This window comes from Populus nigra, chromosome 2, assembly GCF_951802175.1.
Source record: "Populus nigra chromosome 2, ddPopNigr1.1, whole genome shotgun sequence".
Classification (NCBI taxonomy): Eukaryota; Viridiplantae; Streptophyta; class Magnoliopsida; order Malpighiales; family Salicaceae; genus Populus; species Populus nigra.
The window spans coordinates 33,711,303-33,734,601 of record NC_084853.1 but is presented as its reverse complement, the minus strand read 5'-3'; the positions used below and the strand labels follow the sequence as shown (position 1 = coordinate 33,734,601).

The window sequence follows — 23,299 nt, the reverse complement described above, 5'->3', positions numbered from 1 at the left end:
TTCTTTTGATTCAATAACAAACAAAAAAAAAAAATACAAACACACACATCTTTTTTTTGTTATTATTCTCTCTTTCTTTTCTTTTCTTTTCTTTTTCATTCTTTTTGTACATCACATTAGAAAATACAAATTACAAAAAAATAAGAAAAATCAAAATTTACAAAAAAAGAGGAAAAGAGAAGGAGAGGAAAAGTTGAGGGACCAGTTTGAAAACCTAGCAAAACTTTTCCTATAAATACCATGCTACACTGAATTTTTTAAGGGGGGTTATTTTGTAATTTGGGGAGAGGCAACACAAAAAAGGGAAACCCTTAAAAACTAAACCTTTTCTTCTCCCTCGCCAGGACCGGCCGCCAGCCTTGGACCCCCCTGTTTTTGATTTTCTTCTTCCCCTTAGCAGCCGACAACAAGGTGGAGCTCCCTCTCTTTCAAAACCAAATCGGGGGCAGCCCCCTCCCTTTCCTCTCATCTTCTCCAACCCAGCCGCTCACCTTCCTTCCACACTGAAGGAAGAAGCCGGATTAGAGCATCTGGCCAAAACCAAGGAGAAGCCGCCTCCCTCCAAACTGTAGAAAGAAACAAATCGGAGAGCACCTCCTCATCTCTGCTCCCTCTCCAAGCCAGACAGCGACGGTCCTTCCCTTCTCTGAGGTAAGGAAACCAGCGACCCTCTCTCAGCCACCGACTCCAGGCCACATCCTTCCCTCAGCCGATTCTCTCCCAAACAGCCATAGCTGGAACCGGGGAGCCAAAGGGAGGCCGCCGCTCCTGTTTATTTTGCTGTCTTCTTCTCCGCCCGACAGACTCGAATCCTTTCTTCTTCCCCAGCCGCCTCTGTTTTTTGGCCAAAACCTGAGTGAGCCAAAGTCACCGCCAGCCACTGAAGCGGAGGAGAAGAAGAAGCCCTCCCAGTCACCAGATCGGCCATCAGTAGAAGAAACATCGACAGAGAAGGGAGAAGGCGGAGGAGCTGGACAGATCTAAAAAAAACTAAAACCGACTGCTTTTTGTGCGTTTTTCTTCTTGTTGCAAGTGACGGTGACCCTCACCGCCGGCGGAGGAAGACAGGGAAGAAGAAGACATTCCCGATCCACTGGTTTTCAGTCTTCATCGGCGGCAGCGCGTGAACCCACGCGCCGTTACTGTTCAGACAAACCCAAAATGCATCCCAGAATTGTTTTCCTGAATTTTTTTGGATTATTTTGTAATTTTCAAATTGTTTAATGTAATATTTGTGTAATTTTGAGTTTTGGTAATTTGTATTTTGTAAACATGGAATGAAAAAAGATAAGGAAAAGAAAAGAAAAGAAAAGTATAGTAAAAGTGTATGTGTGTTTGTTTTTTTTTATGGATGTTTTTTTATGATGAAATTGTAAAGAATGAAGAAGAATTTAATATTTTGATTTTCTCACGGATAAAGAATTATGAACTTACATGTAAGTCGTATTTCTAAAATTCGATGAAAGAACAAAATTTTTAAAACTTCTTTAACACATCAAGTCCATGAAGCAGCTTACCTCAGGTAGGGTGCGTTAGGAGTGTTAATACCTTCTCTAACCACAACCAGTTCCTTACCAGTGAATCTTTGACAAGACTAGTACATTCGGGTTTCCTAGTAACCCTCAATTAAATACTAGGTGGCGACTCCAACGAACCAATCAAAGCAAAACGACCAACGAAAAGATCGCCAGCCGATGCCGCGCGGATTTTTTTGACGTGCGACAATCATTATTATTTTTTCATCATCATTTTTTTATTCTTTTTAGTAAATAAAATAATAATAATAATTAAAATAAAATGGTCAAAAATTAGGTTATGACACCTGTTATGGTTTGTTTTAGATTTTGTAAGATTGTATTTGTTTGTAAATTGTTAAAACTTTATGGACGAAGTACATGTTCTGTTTTGAAATAATTAATAGCTTGCTTAATGGGTCCGTTTAAAGTTTTATCAATGGTATTGCGGAGTGGTAATTTCTGTAAATTTATATATTTTAATTTGTATGGACGTTGATAAATGATAATGAATATTTAATATTTATGAGAAGTTGTGATTGGTTTGTTGGATAATCTCGAGGTAAAGTAATATTTTTGCAAGTTTATTTACCTAACTTACTTAATTAATACTTGATGTCATCATAATTTTATAGAGGTTCGATATAAATCATGGATGATTGTTCATGGATGTATCGAGATTCACCCCAAGGATTGCGGAGGATGGATTATTGTAACGGGGTTCAGGGTTTTATTAATTTCGCAACATCTATTCCTAGAAATTTTACTGGAGGCGGTATTAGATGTCCATGCAGGAAGTGTCAAAATAAAAAGTATCTGCATCCAGATGTTGTAATGATGCATCTTCTACACAAAGGGTTTATGGAGAATTACCAGTGTTGGTATGCACATGGAGAAGTATTTGTTAGTGAGAGGAGAGTGGAAGAAATGGTGGTTGGGTCTACTTCTAGTGCTAGCAACGTGCATGAAGCGACAAATGACAACATTAATCCTTATAGAAATATGGTTATGGATGCAATGAGAATGAATCAAGGTAATGTCAGTCAATGTCCAATCGTAGAAGAAGAACCTAATGCAGATGCAACTAGGTTTTTTGATTTGTTGAAAGATTCTGACGAACCATTATGGGATAGCTGCACGAACCACAGTAAATTATCGGCCGTAGCACAGATGTTCACCATCAAGTCAGCTCACGGGTTGAGTAAGGCCGGGTATGACAAGATTATTGAATGGGTAAGAAGCATTTTACCTGAAGAGAACAGGCTGAAAGAGAACTTCTATGTTGCGAAGTCCATGATGAAACCCCTCGGTTTAGGATACCAGAAAATTGATATATGCCCTAACTTCTACATATTATACTACCTTGAAAATGTTGACATGACTGAGTGCATGACATACGGGCATTCCCATTACAAACCTAAAACTAGCAGGGGAAAGACTCTAGTGACATATAAAAAACTTAGATACTTCCCGATCACACCTAGACTGCAGAGGTTATTCATGTCACCAAGGACTGCTGAGCACATGACATGGCACCAAGCACACCATGCGGTTGATGGAGTGATGGTTCATCCTTCTGACGGTGAAGTGTGGAAACGCTTTAACAGTGTTCATCCTCGCTTTTCAGCTGAATCAAGGAATGTGCATCTTGGGTTGTGTACAGACAGATTCAACCCATTTGGGTCATTTGCTGCTCCTTATTCTTGTTGGCCGGTCATACTCACAATTTATAACTTGCCACTGGGAATGTGTATAAGGTCGGAGTTCATGTTTTTATTTATTGTCATACCCGGTCCAAGCAGCCTGGGGCGGAATATAGATGTTTGTCTTCGACTGTTGATTAATGAGTTGGCGCAGTTGTGGTCCTCCGGAGCTCTGACTTATGATATATCGAGGAAATAATATTTCCTTATGAGGGTGGCTTTGATGTGGACTATCAATGATTTTCCAGCTTATGGAATGCTTTCTGGTTGGAGCACGCATGAGAAACTCGCATGTCCATACTGCATGGAAAACAACAAGGCATTCACGCTAGCAAACGGAGGTAAAGCCTCTTTTTTTGACTGTCACCGTCGCTTCTTGCCACTTAATTACAAGTACAGAAAGAACATAAAAGATTTCTTTATTGGCAGAGTTGAAAAAGATGTTGCATCTTCGCGTCTTCTGGTAAAGAATTGTATGATGTTGTCTCAGAGTACGGTGACATTGTGTTTGGCTTTCAATCAGGTAAGCAAAAGTTTCCTGGTTTTGGTTTGACCCATAATTGGGTAAAGCGAAGTATCTTTTGGAAGCTTCCTTATTGGAAGACCAATCTGCTCCACCATAACATTGACGTCATGCACATCGAAAAGAACATGTTTGAGAACATTTTCAACACCGTCATGGATGTGAAGGGGAAGACAAAGGACAACATCAAGGCTAGGTTGGATATAGCTTTATACTGTAATCGTAAAAATATGGAGTTGGTTTATGATGAATCACGGGTCGCAAAACCAAAAGCAAGCTTCGTGTTAGAGAAAAATGCACAACTGCTAGTCTACAAATGGCTTAAGAGTTTGCGTTTTTCGGATGGACATGCATCGAACATATCAAGGCTAGTTAATATAGAGGACTGCAGATTGTATGGAATGAAGAGTCATGACTGCCACGTGTTTATGCAAACACTCATCCCATTAGCTTTTCATGATTTGTTGCCAAAGGGAATATGGGATGCACTCACGGAGATTAGTCATTTCTTCAGAGATATATGTTCCAGCAAGTTGAATGTTGATCACATTGAGAGGCTTCAAACGAATATCGTCGAGACACTATGCAAACTTGAGATGATATTCCCTCCATCATTTTTTGACTCAATGGAGCATCTCCCAATACATCTACCATTCGAGGCAAAAGCTGGAGGACCGGTCCAATATAGATGGATGTACCCATTCAAACGGTTAGATTTTACAGTTGCAATGTAATTCATATATAAAAGTATTTTATATGTTTTTCTTAATTGAAAATACTTGATTAATATTTCAATGCAGGTACTTATTTATTCTCAAGAAAAAGGTTAAGAACAAGGCGTATGTTGAGGCTTCGATATGTGAGGCCTATATTGTTGAGGAGATCTCAACATTTATCTCGTACTATTTCGAACCTCATCTGAGAACGAGAATCAATTGCGTTCCACGACATGATGATGGCGGTGAAGTGCCTTCCAGTGGGAACTTGTCAATTCTCCAATACTAGACGACCTACACCTAAAAATATCGTAAGAGGAAGATATTTGTCGGAAATAGAGTTTAAACAAGCACACAACTATGTTCTATTTAACTGTGATGAGCTAAGACCTTTTATTCAGTAAGTTTATATTAATTAGACTTTGTTAGTAATATACTGTTAATTATATATTGTAATATCATACACTCATCATCACTTGTAGGCAACATCAACAATATTTGCTCTCCAATAACTCACAGCTGACCGAATCCCAGATCTTTCAATTACAAGATGAACAGTTTGCCACATGGTTCAGAACACATCTAAGTATTATCACAAACTCATTTATGTTTCAATTACTGTACGTATGCATGTCATTACAAGATTCTCGTTCATTTACTGTTTATTGATGTACATTACATACAAGGTTTATCAAATGGGAAGGAGTGCGCCTAAGTCATTGTCTTCACTAAGCCTGGGTCCTGAAAGAAAATGTAAGTGCTACAACGGCTATTTTGTCAATGGATATGTTTTTCATACTGAAGAATACGGGCAAGGAAGAAAGACATACAACAACAATGTTTGTGTTAAGGGATCCACTAGTAGTGAGTTAGAAGTTGACTACTATGGTAGATTAGAAGAGATCGTCGAACTGCAATATCATAACAAATAGAATAGAGTGTTTTTATTCAAATGCTATTAGTATGACACGAGTGGCAGAGGAATCAGAGTTGATCCGCACTTTGGTCTGGTCGAAATCAACTCAAAAGCTAGACTCCGCAACATAAATGATGTCTTTGTTTTCGCAAAGCAATGTTAACAAGTTTATTCACATACACCCCTTCATTTAGAAAGGATCGATCAAGAGTGGATTGGTTGTCCAAATTTAAAAACGAAACCCTAGGGTCGTGTCGAGTTGTTCAGGATGAGAACGAAGACACAAGTGTGCGAGATGAAGTCTTTCAAGTTAGTGAGTTGGTTGAACCATATCGAGTCGCTCCTTCAATTAAATTGGATGAAAATTCAAATTTTCGTGTTTTCAATGATAGTCTTGTTGATGTTGACGCAGAGGAGTTGAATGCTGTTTTGAGCTCTAGCGGACAAGCAAATGTGGATGAAGAAGACGATATCCATATTGAAGATTGCGATGAGGGTGATGGCAATTCAATTGATGACGAAGAAGAAGAAAATTCTGACTAACAATCAAATTTAAGCCCTGTGTAAAACCCTTTCTTTCATGTAATTTAGATTATGGATGATATATTTTGTAACATGAAATATTTATTATTTGAAATAATTACTTGAAATGCCACAATCACGAAATAATTACTTGAAATAATTATAGATCATGGATGATATATTTTGTAACATGAAAATAATTACTTGAAATGCCACAATCACCGACGTCCATACCAATGGATATATGTCTGTCGGCATTTCACAGAGAGTTCAAAAATAATTACTTGAAATGCCACAATCACCGACGTCCATACTAACGGCCTAAGTCCGTCGGCGTTTCACAGAGAGTTCGAAAATAATTACTTGAAATGCCACAATCACCAACGTGCATATCGATGGATTAAGTCCGTTGGCATTTCATAGAGAGTTCGAAAATAATTACTTGAAATGCCACAATCACCGACGACCATACCGACGGATATAAGTACGTCGACAAGTTGTCGGCGGGTCAATTTTACCGACGACATTACCAACGGACCGCGCGAATTCCAAAGGGTTGTGCATTAAATGCACCTCTGACCGCGTCAGCTCGCCGACAGAATTACTGACGGACCACGAAAAATATGGAGGGTCATTAAAAATTTTGGTTCAAAATTCAAAATTTACCGAGGGATTTTTGACACTTCACCGATGGAATAAATTAAAATAATAATTAATTTTATATCCATCGGTGAATCCATTGGTAAAACTGCCATATAAGTCCCCCCAACTACCACTTCAGTTCATTTTTTCTTCTCCTCAGTTTTTCACCGATTCTTTTCCTCTCCGTTCTTCAAAGGTTTCACCAGCAATCTCTAGCAATTTTTCTCATGAATCTCCATCAGTTTAAAAGGTATGTATGTCTTCTATTTCATTTTACTTTAAGGGTTTTTTTTGCTTTTTTTTTGGTATGTTTTTTGTTTTGGTGTATTTTTTGTAATGTAGATAAAGTCTATAGTTTTTTTTTTGCATAATTCATTGCTAAAGTCTATAGTTTTTTTTTTTGAATTTATTGAATATTTTTATTGTTGTATTGGCATAATTATTATTAGTTAATTTGTTGAATATTTATTGTTAATGTTGAATTTACCATAGAATTAGTAATTGAATATGTTTGAATAATTATTAATTTTACTCTATTATTGCATGATATGTGTTTAATATTTTGCATTTATTTTGATTGTTATTCTAGAGTTTTTTTTTTAATTTATTGTTTTGTTGTATTGGTATAATTATTGAATAATTTTTTGAACTGTAACTGTTAATGTTGAATTTACCTTAGGATTAGTAATTGAATATGTTGGAATAATTAGTATAGATTGGGTCAATTGGTTGTGGCTTTTGTTAATATGTGCAGTTTTGTGGATTTGGGTAGTATCCGGTATAGGGGAAGTGCTGTCGAATTTTTTTTTTTAACATTTGAATTTAATTATATAATTATTTGTATAAAATTGTGGAGATGCGTAGAATGAAAACCAGAGCTGGTCGCTCACGTATGGTCACAGCTAGTTCGTCTAGTAGCGATGACGATATTTCCTTAGGTGCCTCTCAAGAAGAGGCACCTACACCACCTGCGCCGTCAATCGATGATGCCTCTTCTAGTGGTACTTCACAACGCAGAGGCGGCGTGCCTTTGCAGCGGAATTAATTTACCGGCAAGTACGAGGCACAGTGGAAGGACGACCTTTCAATGTAAGTTTGTTAAGGTTTAATTTTTTAAAAAAATTACAACATAATTTATGAAGTAATCACTATTTAATTTATTTCATTTATTTTCTGGTTCACAAACATTGAGGCCACCCGAGTAATATCATCGGCATTTAAATCTTCGATGGAGATTCCATTGTTTCAATGGAGTCAGATATCCAAGCATCCTGAATGGATGCCTCAAATCAATGCATGGTTTGGCAGATTTCAGGTTGGTGTTAATTTATAAATTTCAGCTTATTTCTAATAAATTATTAATATAATTGTAAATTAATTATTATTTTTATTTAAACTTGTTTATTTATACACAGAACAAATTCTGCTGGGACAGTGAGCATAACACTGTTGTGAGGAGGGTGTGGGAAAATCACGCGGCAACTAGGTAAGATCGAAAAAATACAAGATTTTTTTTAGACTAAAATTTATGTTTCGAAATGTAATTTTTGGTTGCGTGATTTTTGGTATGAAGCACAAAAAAGGGCAGAAAAAACCGCGAGGGATAGGGGTTTCCAAGGCTCGAACGATGTTGTGGTTTGGGGGATTTCAAATCGATATACATCCCGGAAGATATATGGCCGCACTATCTTGAGCACGTGATGTCTAAGCGGTTCACACGACGCTCACAGTCCGGTGCTGGCAATCGGAATCGGCCAATTCATGGCTTTGTGACAACGCACACTGGCGGCTCCGTTCCATTTGCTGCACATGCGAAACGGATGGTAAGATTAATTTAAATGAAATATATCGTTAAATTAAGTTATTGTTAATCTATCTTTTTTCATTATAGGCTGCGTCTCTTAGACGTGAGCCGAGCTCGATGGAGCTGTTTGTGGAGACGCACGTGCGGAGTTATGACCGCCAAAAGGGGGCGCAACAGTTCGTTGATAATCGTGCTCAACATTTTATGGTATGTTTGTTCGACCATTTTATTTTGCAAGTTATTATGTTTATTGAATTGAATATGATAATTACTTCTTTTTTATTTTTATTTTCAGGAGACCTATAATAATCGGTTCAGGGAGAGATACGGGGACGATATTTTGACCCATCCGGAATTCGATCCGGATTTGTGGATGGAGGTTGGCTCGTCAGGTGGACCCGATAAAAATCAGGTTTATGGGCTCTCCAACACTACGACTGACAACTTGTGGTCGACCCGTAGTGTTTCAACCGTTGGGAGCTCCCAATCAATATCGAACTCCCAATTTAAGGAGTTCGTGGCCTTGCAGCAACACACGGCTCAGCTCACCGACAAATACGACCACCTATCAACGGAGTACGCACAACTCAAAGCGTCTCATGCACAACAAAGAGCGGAGTCTGAGCAAATCAAAGCGTCTCAAGCACAACAAAAAGCGGCTTATGAACAACAAAAAGCGGCTTATGAACAACAAAAGGCAGCTTATGAACAACTTCGCAAAATGGTCATGAACATGGCAAATAGTGGAACATGTGCGCCTAATCCTTTTTGGCCGTATAACCACTAGCCTCCTCCTTCAGGATCTCCTCCTCCTCCTCCAGCTCCACCTTTATATTAATTTGCAATAAACATTATTTACCTTTAAAACTTCATTTAATATTTTTTTTTGAAACATATTCATTTTGTAATGAATATTATTTAACTTTGATTTTTTTTTACGTTTAATATAAATTTTATGTGCATAATTGGTTTGTATTACAATTAATTTATATATTTTTATATTATATATCCTAAATAATTTTTTAAAAACAAATTTAGGAAAAAAATATTACAAAGGGTTTTACTGACGGATTAATTAGGTCGATATTATAAACACTCACCAACGGACTTACCAACGGAATTAATCCGTCGGCATGTAACAGTAGCTGCCATACTTACCGATGAATTATAAAGGGAATATACGGTCGGTATTTCATACACTCACTGACAGATTTATCGACGGTTAGTAGCCGTCGGTCAATCACGATATCACCGACGGACTAAAAAGCTGTCGATATATTTCAAGCGAGAATCTTTTTTTTTGCTCGCAAATTCCATCTGTAAAACCATCAGCAAATGGTTTTTTTGTTTTGCCGACGATATAGCGACAGAATGGGGAATCACCGACGAAAGGAAAGCCGACGGACGTAATCCGTCGGTGATGACGTCGGTAAAAAAATCACCGACGAACTGCTAATCACACACCAACATAATTGTTTCGTCGGTAAAACTGTGAAATCTTGTAGTGATCACTATGGTCTAGTCGAAATCAACTCAAAAGCTAGACTTCACAACATAAACGATGTCTTTGTTTTCGCAAAGCAATATAAACAAGTTTATTACACATACACCCCTTCTTTTAGAAAGGACCAATCAAGAGTTGATTGGTTATCTGTTTTAAAAACGAAACCTAGGGGTCATGTCGAGGTTGTTCAGGATGAGAACGAAGACACAAGTGTGCAAGATGAAATCTTTCAAGTTTGTGAGTTGGTTGAACCATATCGAGTTGCTTCTTCGATTGACTTGGAAGAAAATTCAATTTTTTGTGTTTTTGATGATAGTCTTGTTGATGTTGATGTAGAGGAGTTGAATGTTGTTCTGAGCACTAGCGGACAAGCAAATATTGATGAAGATGATGAGGATATCCAATTGAAGATTGCGATGGAGATGATGACGATTCAATTGACAACGAAGAAGAAAATTCTGACTAACTATCATTACATAAAAGTGTAAAGCATTTTTTATTTTGTAACACGAAATATTTATTTTATAATTGTTAATTGTTGTTATTGTTCTGTGTGGTCAATTTGTAATTTAAGTTTTTGTAGGAGAATAAATAGGCAATACAAACACAATCTGTCATGAATAGTATACCATCATCGACAGATTTCCAGATGGACACCATCCGTCGATATTTTATAGAGAGTTGAAAAATATTTACTACATATGCCACTATCACCAACATTGATACCGACGGACATATTTTATCGGTATTTTACAAAGAGTTGCAAAATATTTACTACATATGCCATAATCACTGATGTCTCTACAGACAGATACAATCCATCGGTATTTATCGGTGCAGTTCACAATTATTGATGGACTGTGCAAATTCCAAAGGGTGGTATTAATGCATCTCTAACCACGTAAATATGCCGACGAAATTCTAGAGGATCATTTAAAAATTTTAGTGCGAAATTCAAAATTTACTAATGGATGTTTGAAAATTCAGTAATGAAATAATTAAAAATAATATTATTTAAATAGGTCATCGATGAGTCCATCGGAAAAACTGCACTATAAATCTCAGTGACCGCCCCTTCAGTTCATTTCTCTCCTCTTTCGTTTCATCTCATATTTTCTCTCTCTTTTATTGCAAAAATTTTCATTTTTTTCTTGTAATCTTTAACAAATTAAAACGTATGTATTTTCATTTAATATGCTTAATGCTTAATGGAGTGAATTGGTTTATGGATGTTGTCAATATTTGCGGGTTTGAAAACTTTGGGTAGTCTCCAGTATAGGGGAGGTGCTGCCGAAATGTTTTTTTTAATAATTGATTTAAATTATGTAATTATTCGTATAAATTTATGTTGATGCATATAATGAAATCAAGAACACGTCGTGAGCATATGGTTGCAGCTTAGTTCTTCTAGCAGCGAGGATAACTTATCCTTAGGTGCCGATCAAGAAGAGGCACCTACACCGACTCATGATGCTGCCTCTTCGAGCGCAGTTTCATAGCGCAGAGGCGATGTGCCTTCACAGCGGAATCAATTCACTCACAAATACCAGGAACATTAGAAGGATGACCTTTCAATGTAATTTTGTTTCGGTTTTAGTTTTTTTAAAATTATAACATAATTTATGAATAGTAATATTTCATTAATTTTTTTTTCAGGTTCACAAACATTGAGGCTGCCCGAGTAATAACATCAACATTTAAATCGTCGATGGAGATTCCATTATTTCAATGGAGTCATGTTTCAAGATATCCTGAATAGAGACCTTATATCAATGCATGGTTTCAAAGATTTCAAGTTGGTGTTAAGTTCTAATTTCCAACTTATTTTTAATATATTATTATTATAATTGTAAATAAATTATTATTTTTATTTTAAATAAATTATTTATACACAACACAAATTCAAGTGGGACAACGCACATGACAATGTTGTGAAGAGGGTGTGGGAAAATCACGCGGCAACTAGGTAACATATTCTGTTGCAATACGATATATTTTTTTAAAAAATTATGTTTTAAAATCTAATTTGTCGATATAGAAGTAGGTTGCGTGATTTTTGGTATAAATCACAAAAAAAGGCCAAAAACTTCACGAGAGATAACAGTCTCTAAGGCTAGAATGACATGGCGGTTTGGAGGGATTGCAAACCGCCATACATCTTAGGGGATATATGGTCGTAATATATTCAGCACGTGATATCTGAACAGTTCACACGACGCTCATAGTTTGGTGCTGACAACCGGAACTGGCAAATTAATGGTTTGGTGACCACGCATACTGGTGGCTCTCTTCTGTTTGTTGCACATGCTAAACGGATGGTAATATTAATTTAAACAGAATATATCGTTAATTAATTTGTTGTTACCTATAAATATATTTAGCTTGCAACATTTTTTTTCTTATAGGCTACGTCTTTTAGACTTGAGTCGAGCCCAATAGAGCTATTTATTGAGACGCACGTGCGGAGTGAAGAGTGCCAAAAGGGGGTGCAACAGTTCGTGGACAACTGCACTCAACATTTCGTGATATGTTCGTTATTTCATTTTATTTCGTAAGTTATTATTTGTTTGAATTGACGATGACGATTTCTTTTTTAATTTTCAGGAGACCTATAATAGTCGGTTGAGGGAGAGATATGGGGACGATCCTTCAACCCATTCAGATTTCGATCTGGATTTGTGGATGGAGGTAGGATCATCTGGTGGACCCAATAAAAATCAGGTGTACGGGCTCTCGAACACTACGACCGAGAACTTGTAGACAGCCTGTAGTGTCTCAACCGTTGGGAGCTCCCAATCACTATCTAGCACGCAGTTTAAGGAGTTCATGGCCTTGAAACAACAATACGAGTGACTCTCAGCGGATCATGACAACTCCGCCAAATGGTCATGGACATTAGATTACAGATTGGTGATACATGTGCGCCCCTTTTTTGGCCGTTTGGTTTTAGGAACAACCAACCTCCTTCTCCTCCTCCAGCCCTGCCATTGCTCTAGTTTAATTTTTTTTTGGAAACACATTAAATTTTTAATGAATATTTGGATGAATATTATTTAACTTTATTTTTATATTTTTAATGTTTCATATAATTTTATTTGCATAATTGGTTTTTTTTACTATTAATTTATATAATTTTATATTATTTATTCTAAATAATTTTTAAATAACAACCAACGGATTTCCAGACGGAAGTAGTCCGTTGGTATTTTACAGAGAGTTAAAAAATATTTATTGTATATGCCACTTTTACCGACAGATTTCTAGATGGACGTAGTCCGTCAATATTTTACTGAGAGTTGTAAAATATTTACTGCATGTGCCACTTTCACCGACGAATTTCCAAACAGACATAGTCTGTCGGTATTTTACCGAGAGTTGCAAAATATTTACTGCATATGCCACAAACACCGGTGGAATAATTCCGTTGGTATATTTCCGGCGGAAAATTTTTTTGGCTCACATTTTCTGTATGTAAATCCATCAGTTTTTGAATTTTTTTTACCAACAGAATTAGCGACAAAATGTTGAATTACAGTTGAATGCTATGCCGACATACAGTTTCCGTCGGGGAATTAATTGGTAAAAATTTTACCGATGAAGTGGTAATTTTACACCGACAGAATATTTCCATCGGTAAAACTATTAAATGTTGTCGTGACCTCTTATTCTGAAACAAATTTATATGGCATGATTCAACTGTTGCTTTTTTCGGCTTTGGAGATGGTGTTGCTGGAGTTTTTGGTTTAGTCAGAGTCTTAAAGCATAATAGATCAAGTTAATAAAACTTTATAAACTACTGTTACAATGGAGATGAACCGAAGGAAACAGTGGCAACAGGGAAGGCATGCATAGGAACTATAAATGTAAAAATATTCAGAGTTCCACCAACAAAATCTACCAAAATTGAGGTTTCTGGTACTCATAATAATCAAATTTCTACCAAAAAAGCCAGTTGGTCTAGATATAAAATATATAAAGATGTCATAATGCTGAATACAACAACACCTTTCCTCGTCCCATTAAATTAGGAACTGAGCACAACATGTAAAAGTGTAAATGGAGCTAGCTCATAAACTTAACTTTTCCTTTCTTTTCTCTTTGGCTAAATTGTTTTTTTTTTAATGATAATAATACTCAAGCACCAAATATTCACTGAACTGATTTTTTAATTATTTTTTCAATTTATTTCTAAACAATACAACCCGAAAGAGAGACTTATAAAATAGAGAGAAAAACCCTAACCTATCTTCATCATCTCTTTACAACTTCTGATTCTAGGTTTGCAAGTCATAAAAGAAAAGGCAAATCAAATAAAGTCCCATAAACTGAAACAACAAACCTAAGTTGAAAATCCTAATTAAATATACCTGAAAACTCCAATCTAAAAATTTCCAATTTTAAAAAAGCGCACCAAAAAACACTCCACCTTGTGTTGCTGCTACTGCTGGTGCTCGTGCATCAAAACTTAAACTACATTTGATAATGAAAAGATTATGAGGTATATTTGTGTAATTTTTAGACAAAATGATAAAATAAAAATATTTGAGATATAATTTATAATAAAGTAATACAATTGGAGTTAAATTTAAGGTATTGTTAAAACGCATCAAGTCTTAAATTAACTATCAAACTTTAAAAAAAAAGAAAAAAAAAGAATAGTATTCTAATATGTTTAAATTTGTTTGTAAATGAGCGAGTAATATTATTTATCTAATCATTTATTAAAATGAATTCTTTAAAATTTTAATCATGCCTTGTTAAATTTCAATTAAAAAAAAGAATGGTATTCTAATATGTTTAAATTTGTTTGTAAATGAGCGAGTAATATTATTTATCTAATCATTTATTAAAATGAATTCTTTAAAATTTTAATCATGCCTTGTTAAATTTCAATCTTTACTGGTTGTATATATAAAAACCAATTCTTTAAAGGTGCTTTACTAAGGTGCTTGACATTATGCTTCTCCTCACAAAGCACATAAATTTTAATGGTACTTTTTTAGTTATCAAATTTTTATTTATTTCATGTGATATTTTTGAGTTGATGATCTCTTATATTTATATATTTTTGGCAATTAAAGGTCCGAACTTGATCCAAGGCCGAGTTGATGAGATAAAGTTTAAATTTATAGCATAAAGACACAATTAAAAGAAAAAAACAAATATAAAAAAATAGCATGACTTTTCTAGAATTCATGCGAAAATGTACTTTTGTCCACATATCCTCCATGGACTTATCTTTTGGTCCTTTTAATTTTAGCATTTTATAATCTGATTCAAAAATTCATTTTATTTATGTTGGGTTTATCTTGTTTAACCACTCTAGTGTTGATTTCGAGGTAAAAGTTGGTAATAGAATTGTAACTCCTAATGTCATGGAAGTCGAGGATTTGGATGCAACTGTGAGAGTTGTTGGAGGGTTTTGATCTACTGGTGTTTGAGCTTCTTGTGATTTGTAATATTTTTAGTATACTAATATGCAAACTCGATAAGACAAAAGGCAAGGAACATGATAAAATAAGAAATAAGTCACACAAGAATTTACATAGTTGACCTAAATTTGGCTACGTCCACAGGCAAGTATAAAAGGATTTTACTAAGTAATACGAGAATTACAACCTCTATTTACTAATAGGAGAACAATTGAGAATCTCTTTATTAATAGAAGAAAACACATCTTTTACTCTCTCACAAATACATCACAACTTTGTGGGATCACTTTCCTTCCTTTCTCTCTTGTGTGTACATCTTCAGGCTTGGATGCTGATAAGAGAATTTTTAGCATGTATATTTTCCATTATTCATGCATGATTTTTAAATATTTTGGATATGTTGCACAAGACAATTAGAATGTTGAATCTCTTTTTGAACTATTGACCTCGTGGGAAATTAATGTGTTTTCACATATTAGGTTACTGAACAAGCAGAGCCCGGCAGTGAAATTGAACAGTGATTCATTATGTGCTGCAAAAGAAGCTATACAACTTAGTTCCAGATGTTTGTCACCATTTTCAAATAGCTGAGATGAAGGTCTACAAAACATATGAGGGGCATATAACTCAGTTTTGTTGTTTCGAAGCACAAAAAGCGAGTTGAAAAACGAGGATTGAACCAGCCCGAAATTCCTGCACTACAAAGACTGTTTCGGTTTATGGCCCTTATCTCAACGTTCAGAGGTCCAACAATTTCAAGATTAGTGTTGCTAGAAAGAAAATTTGATTCTCTACAATTTCTCCAGAAATAGAGATCTTTGAATTCGCACTTTTCCTACCTCAAATCTGGCCCGCAATGTCTGGGCAGGAAGGAATTCAATGCAGAAAAGGAAACTTTCCTCATGACTGCAGGGGTAGAACAACCACATTATAAAAGAAGAGAAATGGGGTCTGAAAAATAGAGTGGATACACTTAGAAACCCTACAACATAGCGAAGAAAAACAAAGGAGGCGACACCAACAGGAACAAAAAGAATAGAGGCAAAAATATTGAAGACCGGGAGGACACCTATCTCTTCCACTGAAATTCTCTGCTTTTGAGTGATGTTCATCGTATCAAGTTTGTTTCTCTTTAATTTAACTATGGAGTAGACTTTTATTCTGGGATTTTTGATGTAACCTTACTATGAATATGTGAACAATTTCTTCGATTGAATTATTACATTAAGATGTTGAGTATTTCATTCTATGTGTAATGCTTGCGTGTGTTTGGCCAACATCTGCATGATTTAGAATTCAATTTGAAACTGAGAAGTGATAATTGTTTTAGCTATTGTTTGAAATACCTTAAGAAATCTATAGGATAGAGATATCCTAGGAACTTTTTTAATTGTTACAGGTTTTACAGTACTTAATAAATTTCAACAAGTTCAGAACTTTCATAGAGTATATGAAATTTGTTTGTCGAAATAATTTATTGATGCTCGAGAGAGATTAATATTTACATTAGGAAAACCTGATTATCAATATTAGAAGTAATTAATTTAATCGAGAAAGTTCACGTAGGCATAGTTACGGTAAGTCACAAATCCTAGAACTAGTACAATTGAATTCATTAATATTTAATCATTTGGTTGTTTGTTTTTTTATCATTAATTTTTGTTTCATAAACTATCTCATTCGATTCCTCAAATAGATCATAATATAAAAGACTTTGGTAATTAGTAGTAATTTTTACAAATCCTCGTGGGACGATACTCTACTCATCACTTTATTACTTGTTACGATTCGTGCACTTGCGAAATTAACCAACAAGTTTTTGGTGCCGTTGCCAGGGATTTTAGATAAAATTACTAATAATATTAATATAAATTAAATTTGATCTAATTTGATTGCCTTTTGTCTTCAACTCTTTAGGTGTGTTGTCTAGTGTATGAGAAGCAACCAAAACAAATCGTTGCTACCTTATAATCCTGAGATCGAGAGAACTACAAGGGGATTAAGAAAGAAAACGCGAGAGACTCAAAACAGTTCAGGCATCATGGCAGACAATGAAAATCTTGAGCAAGACACATGAGCATTGAGAGATTTTGCTCTCCCACAGGTGACATGAATCCGTTTTGTTATCAGGAAACCAAGGATTGAGGCCAATAATTTTGAGATCAAACCAGCAATACTGCAGATGATTCATACCTCAATTCAGTTTTATAGGTTGCCAAGTGATGATCCTAATGCCCATATTGCAAGTTTCTTGGAAATTTGCGACACAGTTAAGTATAATGGCGTTACCGATGATGCCATTCGTCTCAGACTGTTTCCATTTTCTCTACGAGATAGAGCGAAGAACTGGTTAAACTTCATGCCTGCAGATTCAGTTATTAGCTGGGAAGATTTAGCTCAGAAATTCCTTGCTAAATTTTTTCCACCAGCCAAGATAGCAAAAATACGCGTTGAGATATCTAACTTCTCCCAACTTGAGAGTGAACCATTGTATGAGGCATGGGAGAGATACAAGGATTTGCTCAGGCGATGGCCCCACCATGGACTATCGAAGTGGATGCAGGTGCAGAATTTTTACAATGGATTGAATGCCTCCACAAGAACACTAATTGATGCAGCTTCAGGAGGAGCTTTTATGAGTAAGTCACAGGATGATGCTTACAACTTATTGGAAGAAATGGCGATGAACATTTACCAATGGCCAAATGAAAGAAGTATACAGAAGAAGACTGTTGGGGTGCACGAAATTGATGCAATCACGACATTAACAGCTCAAGTCCATTCACTAACTCAGCAACTGAAAACCACTCAACTGTCAACAAATGCCATCCATACAACGTGTGATTTTTGCCATGGAAATCACACAAGTGAAGAGTGTCAGGTTGGGAACCCATTCTCTCAAGCAGAGCATGCTCATTTTATGTCAAACTATAGTCGGCAGAACAACCCCTATAGTGCAACATATAATCTTGGTTGGAGAAATCATCCTAATTTCTCATGGAACAATCAAACTGTCATGAAGAATCCAGTCATGCCATCTTCAAGTGAGCACATGAAAGAGAAATCAAAACTTGAAGAAGCTATAACACAATTAGCAAACAACACCAGCAAATTCATGACTGAAACAAATACCAATATGCAGAACCAAGCAGCTTCAATTCAAAATTTGGAGGTTCAAGTTGGTTAGTTAGCCAACATGCTCACGGGTAGACAACAAGGAAATCTACCAAGCACAACTAAAATTAATCCTAAGGAGCAATGCAAGGCCATAACTTTAAGAAGTGGAAAAGAAGTGGAGCAAACCATTGGAAATAAGGGTGTAGGAAGAGAAGAGGAGGAGCAAGTGGCCAAACCACTTCAAAATATGAAAAAATTTGATCCTCTGCCAGAACCAACGCAAGAAATAATGCAGAGAATTCCATTTCCACAACGTCTCAAGAAGAATAAACTTGATAAGCAATTTTCTAAATTTCTTGATGTGTTTAAAAAATTGCAGATTAACATTCCTTTTGTAGATGCTCTTGGACAAATGCCAAGCTATGTGAAATTTTTGAAGGACATCCTCTCAAACAAAAGAAAGCTAGGGGAATATGAGACTGTTGCTCTTACTGAGGAATGCAGTGCCATTTTGCAGAAGAAACTGCCTCCTAAACTTAAGGATCCAAGGAGTTTTACTATACCATGTTCCATTGGAAATTCTATATTTGAAAAAGCTTTATGTGATTTAGGTGCAAGTATTAATCTCATGCCTTTATCTATCTTTAAGAAGCTTGGTTTAGGTAAAGCAAAGCCAACTACAGTAACACTGTAGCTAGCTGACAGGTCATTGAAGCATCCAAGGGGAATAATTGAAGATGTACTGGTGAAAATGGGCAAGTTCATCTTTCCAGTAGACTTCATCATTCTGGATATGGAGGAGGATAATAAGATTCCTATCTTGCTTAGTCGGCCATTCTTGGCCATTGGAGGTGCGTTAATTGATGTGAAGAAAGGGGAGCTGCGGTTAAGGGTGAATGAAGAGGAGGTGATTTTTAATGTGTTCAAAGCCATCAAACAACCAGATATGGGGGAGAGTTGTTTCAGCATTCAAGTGGTGGAATCCTTAATTAATGACAAAGTCAAGCTTCCAACTGACCCATTAGAAGCATGTCTTTTAAATAAGGTATGGGAAGGGGATGCTGAGATAGTAGAATATACATGATGGATGAACTCTTTTGAACCTAACCGTAGAAGATACTTTGAAGATTTGGGACAACCAGCATCAAAAATAAAATCAACCAATGAACAAGCACCAGTTCTGGAATTGCAACCTCTGCCAAAACACCTTCGGTATGCATATCTTGGAGAAGCTTCCACCTATCCTGTGATAGTCTCTACAAAGCTATCCAAAACAGGGGAAGAAAAGTTGTTGAGGGTGTTAAGAAAACATAAGGCAGCTCTCGGGTGGGTATTGGCAGATATCAAAGGCATCAGTCCCTCTATTTGTATGCATAAAATTTTGTTAGAGGATGAAGTCAAGCCAACAATAGAACATCAGAGAAGGCTTAACCCGACTATGAAAGAGGTAGTCCGAAAAGAAGTTCTGAAATGGTTAGATGCTGGCGTTATTTATCCAATCTCTGACAGCTCATGGGTAAGTCCGATCCAAGTTGTGCCAGAGGAATGACAGTGGTAAGGGATGCAGATAACAAATTGATACCTACTAGACCAGTAACTGGATGGAGGATTTGCATGGATTATCGAAAGCTCAACAAGGCAACACGCAAAGATCACTTCCCTCTACCATTCATTGATCAGATGCTGGACAGGTTAGTTAGGCATGAATACTACTGTTTCTTAGATGGTTATTCATGATACAACCAAATAGCCATTGCACTTGAGGACCAAGAGAAGACCACTTTCACCTGCCTTTATGGTACTTTTGCTTTCAGAAGAATGCCTTTTGGGTTGTGTAATGCACCAACTACCTTTCAGAGGTGCATGATGGCTATCTTTTCAGATTTGGTGGAGCAGATCATTGAGGTCTTTATGGATGACTTTTCTATATTTGGAACTTCTTTTTGATGATTGCCTTGCAAAGTTGGCGTTGGTTTTGGAGCGTTATAGAAAGACAAACTTGATTTGGAACTAGGAAAAATGTCACTTCATGGTAAAGGAAGGTATAGTGTTGGGGCACCAGATTTTAGAAAAAGGAATAAAGGTAGACATAGCTAAAATTGAGGCAATAGACAAGCTTCTGCCACCAACTACAGTCAAAGGGGTTAGGAGTTTCCTGGGTCATGTGGGATTTTATAGGAGGTTCATCAAAGACTTCTCTAAAATATCCAAACCACTATGCATTTTGCTGCTAAAAGACGTAAAGTTCTAGTTTGATGAGGAATGCAAGACAACCTTTATGCTATTGAAAGAAAGGCTAGTGACAGCTCCTATTGTAATTGCACTGGATTGGGATAAATCATTTGAGCTGATGTGTGATGCAAGTGATTATGCAATTGGAGTAGTATTGGGGCAGTGAAAAAATAATGTGTTTCAGACCATATATTATGCCAGCAAAACACTCAACGATGCCCAGCTAAATTACGCCACAACCGAGAAAGAGTTGTTTGCTGTGGTCTATGCATTTGATAAGTTTCGGCCTTACCTGATGGCAAACAAAGTGCTGGTGTATACTGATCATGTTGCAATTAGACACCTAGTGTCTAAGAAAGATGCCAAGCCTAGACTCATCTGTTGGATCCTGTTACTGCAACAATTTGATGTAGAAATTAAAGATAAAAAGGGGACTGAGAACGTGGTGGCAGATCATCTTTCAAGGTTGGAATTGGCACAACAGCTGGAGCCTAAATTCATGGTTATAAATGAATGTTTTCCTGATGAAAGACTCTTAGCAGTTTCCACTAACAAATTATTTCCTTGGTATGCAGATTATGTCAACTTTCTTGCCGGTAAAATCATACCGCCAGAGTTTTCTTACCAGCAAAAGAAGAATTTTTTTTATGAAGTCAAACACTACTTCTAGGAGGAGCTGATACTCTATCGGCATTGTGCAGATCAAGTCATCAGGAGGTGTGTTCCAGAAGAGGAAATGACAAACATATTGAAGCATAGCCACACACTTGAATATAGGGGACACTTTGGAACACAACGCACTGCAGCCAAAGTTCTGCAGTCAGGTTTTTATTGGCCCACTATGTTTAAAGATGCTCATGCTTTTGTTACTGCTTGTGATAGATGTCAGCATATTGGGAATATATCTCGACGAAATGAAATGCCACTGCAGAATATCCTAGAAGTTGAATTATTTGATGTTTGGGGCATCGATTTCATGAGACCTTTTCCTTCATCATATAACAACAAATACATTCTCTTAGCAGTGGATTATGTATCAAAGTGGATCGAGGCAATTGCAACGCCTACAAATGATGGCAAGGTGGTACTTAATTTTCTATGAAAGAACATCTTTACCAGATTTGGTACTCCTCGAGCCATCATCAGTGATGAAGGAACTAATTTTTGCAACAAGTAGTTTGAAGCACTGCTATCTAAGTATAGAGTCAGACACAAACAAGCATTTGCTTATCAACCTCAGAAAAATGGCCAAACAGAGGTATCAAATAGAGAGGTGAAACAAATCTTAGAGAAAACGGTAAGTAATTCTCGAAAAGATTGGGCACGAAAGCTAGATGATGCATTGTGGGCATATCACACAGCATTCAAAACACCATTGGGAATGTCTCCGTATCGATTAGTTTTTGGAAAAGCATGCCATCTTCCTATTGAATTAGAGCATAAGGCATACTGGGCAATGAAACAACTGAACATGGATCTGCAGGTTGCAGGTGAAAAAAGAATCTTACAACTTAATGAGATGGATGAATTTCGCAATGAGTCCTATGAGAATGCCAAGATATACAAGGAAAGAACCAAGGCATGGCATGACAAACACATTGTACGCAAGGAGTTTGTCCCTGGTCAGCAGGTATTACTTTTCAATTCACGACTCCGCTTGTTTCCTAGTAAGCTCAAATCACGGTGGTTAGGACCATTTACGGTTGTGAAGGTATTTCCTTATGGAGCAGTAGAGGTCACTCATGATGAAATGGGAACATTCACAGTGAATGGGCAGCGTCTGAAGCATTACAGGAATGGAGAGTCTATTGGAAAAAGGGATGATATCCCTCTCACTTCATCTTAGCTAAATGGAAAAGTCAAGCTAATGACTATAACTAAGCGCTGATTGGGAGGCAACCCATTAAAAAAAAACCCCTTATTTGTTTCATTGAGTTGTGCAGGGATTGATCATACAAGCAAATAACCAAGAGCAACAACAAACTCACACCCACATTGTCGTAACCCATTTTTGGGTCCCCACACAAAAATAAAAATAAAAATAAAAATATATAGCCAGAAGAAATTAGAAAAATAATAGGAGGTTGGAGCGCTTAGAAAAGGATCAGAAAAGATGATTAAGGAGGTTCAAAATACAAGGATTGAAATTTTTTACAGTATATACTTGAATGATGAGAGCCTTGTGGGAAAAGAAAATTTAATTTGAAGAGAAAAGTCAAAAATTGGAGGTTTATGGACTTAATTGGATTTTATTGAAGGTTTAATTGAATTTATAGAGGGTTTGATTGCAAGAAAAATTGATTTTTAAGTCAATTTGAGCTTTAATTGGAAGAAATTAAAGTTCTAGGGTCAAATTATAATTTTTAAGAGTTGATTTGGTCAAATCAAGGGCTTAATTGCATACATATTGAAGTTTAATGGCCAATTACGGACTTAATTGAGGAAATCTGAAACCAAGGACCAAATTAGAAAAGGCGCGTAAATAAAGGGGCTGTAATTAACCCAATCAGGGGCCAAATTGAAGAAATTAGAAGTTTATTGGTCAATTGAGGGTCAAATTGCATAAATTAGAGACCAATGACCAAAATAAAAAAGGCAGCCCACTATAGGGGCGGCTATTGAAATTGGCAGGGATGCAATTGAATTAATTCTTAAAATCCAAATTACATTGTGA

General features: G+C 36.3%; 1 non-coding gene and 1 pseudogene across 1 annotated transcript; one reads left to right on the top strand and one right to left on the bottom strand.

Annotated features, from left to right (window-relative positions):
* Nucleotides 1-15,285, top strand: part of LOC133682938 (deoxyuridine 5'-triphosphate nucleotidohydrolase-like) — a 42,642-nt pseudogene extending 27,357 nt beyond the window's left edge.
* Nucleotides 15,286-17,719: 2,434 nt separating this feature from the next.
* LOC133684359 (small nucleolar RNA R71) lies at nt 17,720-17,823 on the bottom strand. The gene has a single exon (XR_009837868.1). It is a non-coding gene; the product is annotated as a small nucleolar RNA R71 (small nucleolar RNA).
* Nucleotides 17,824-23,299: the final 5,476 nt, after the last annotated feature.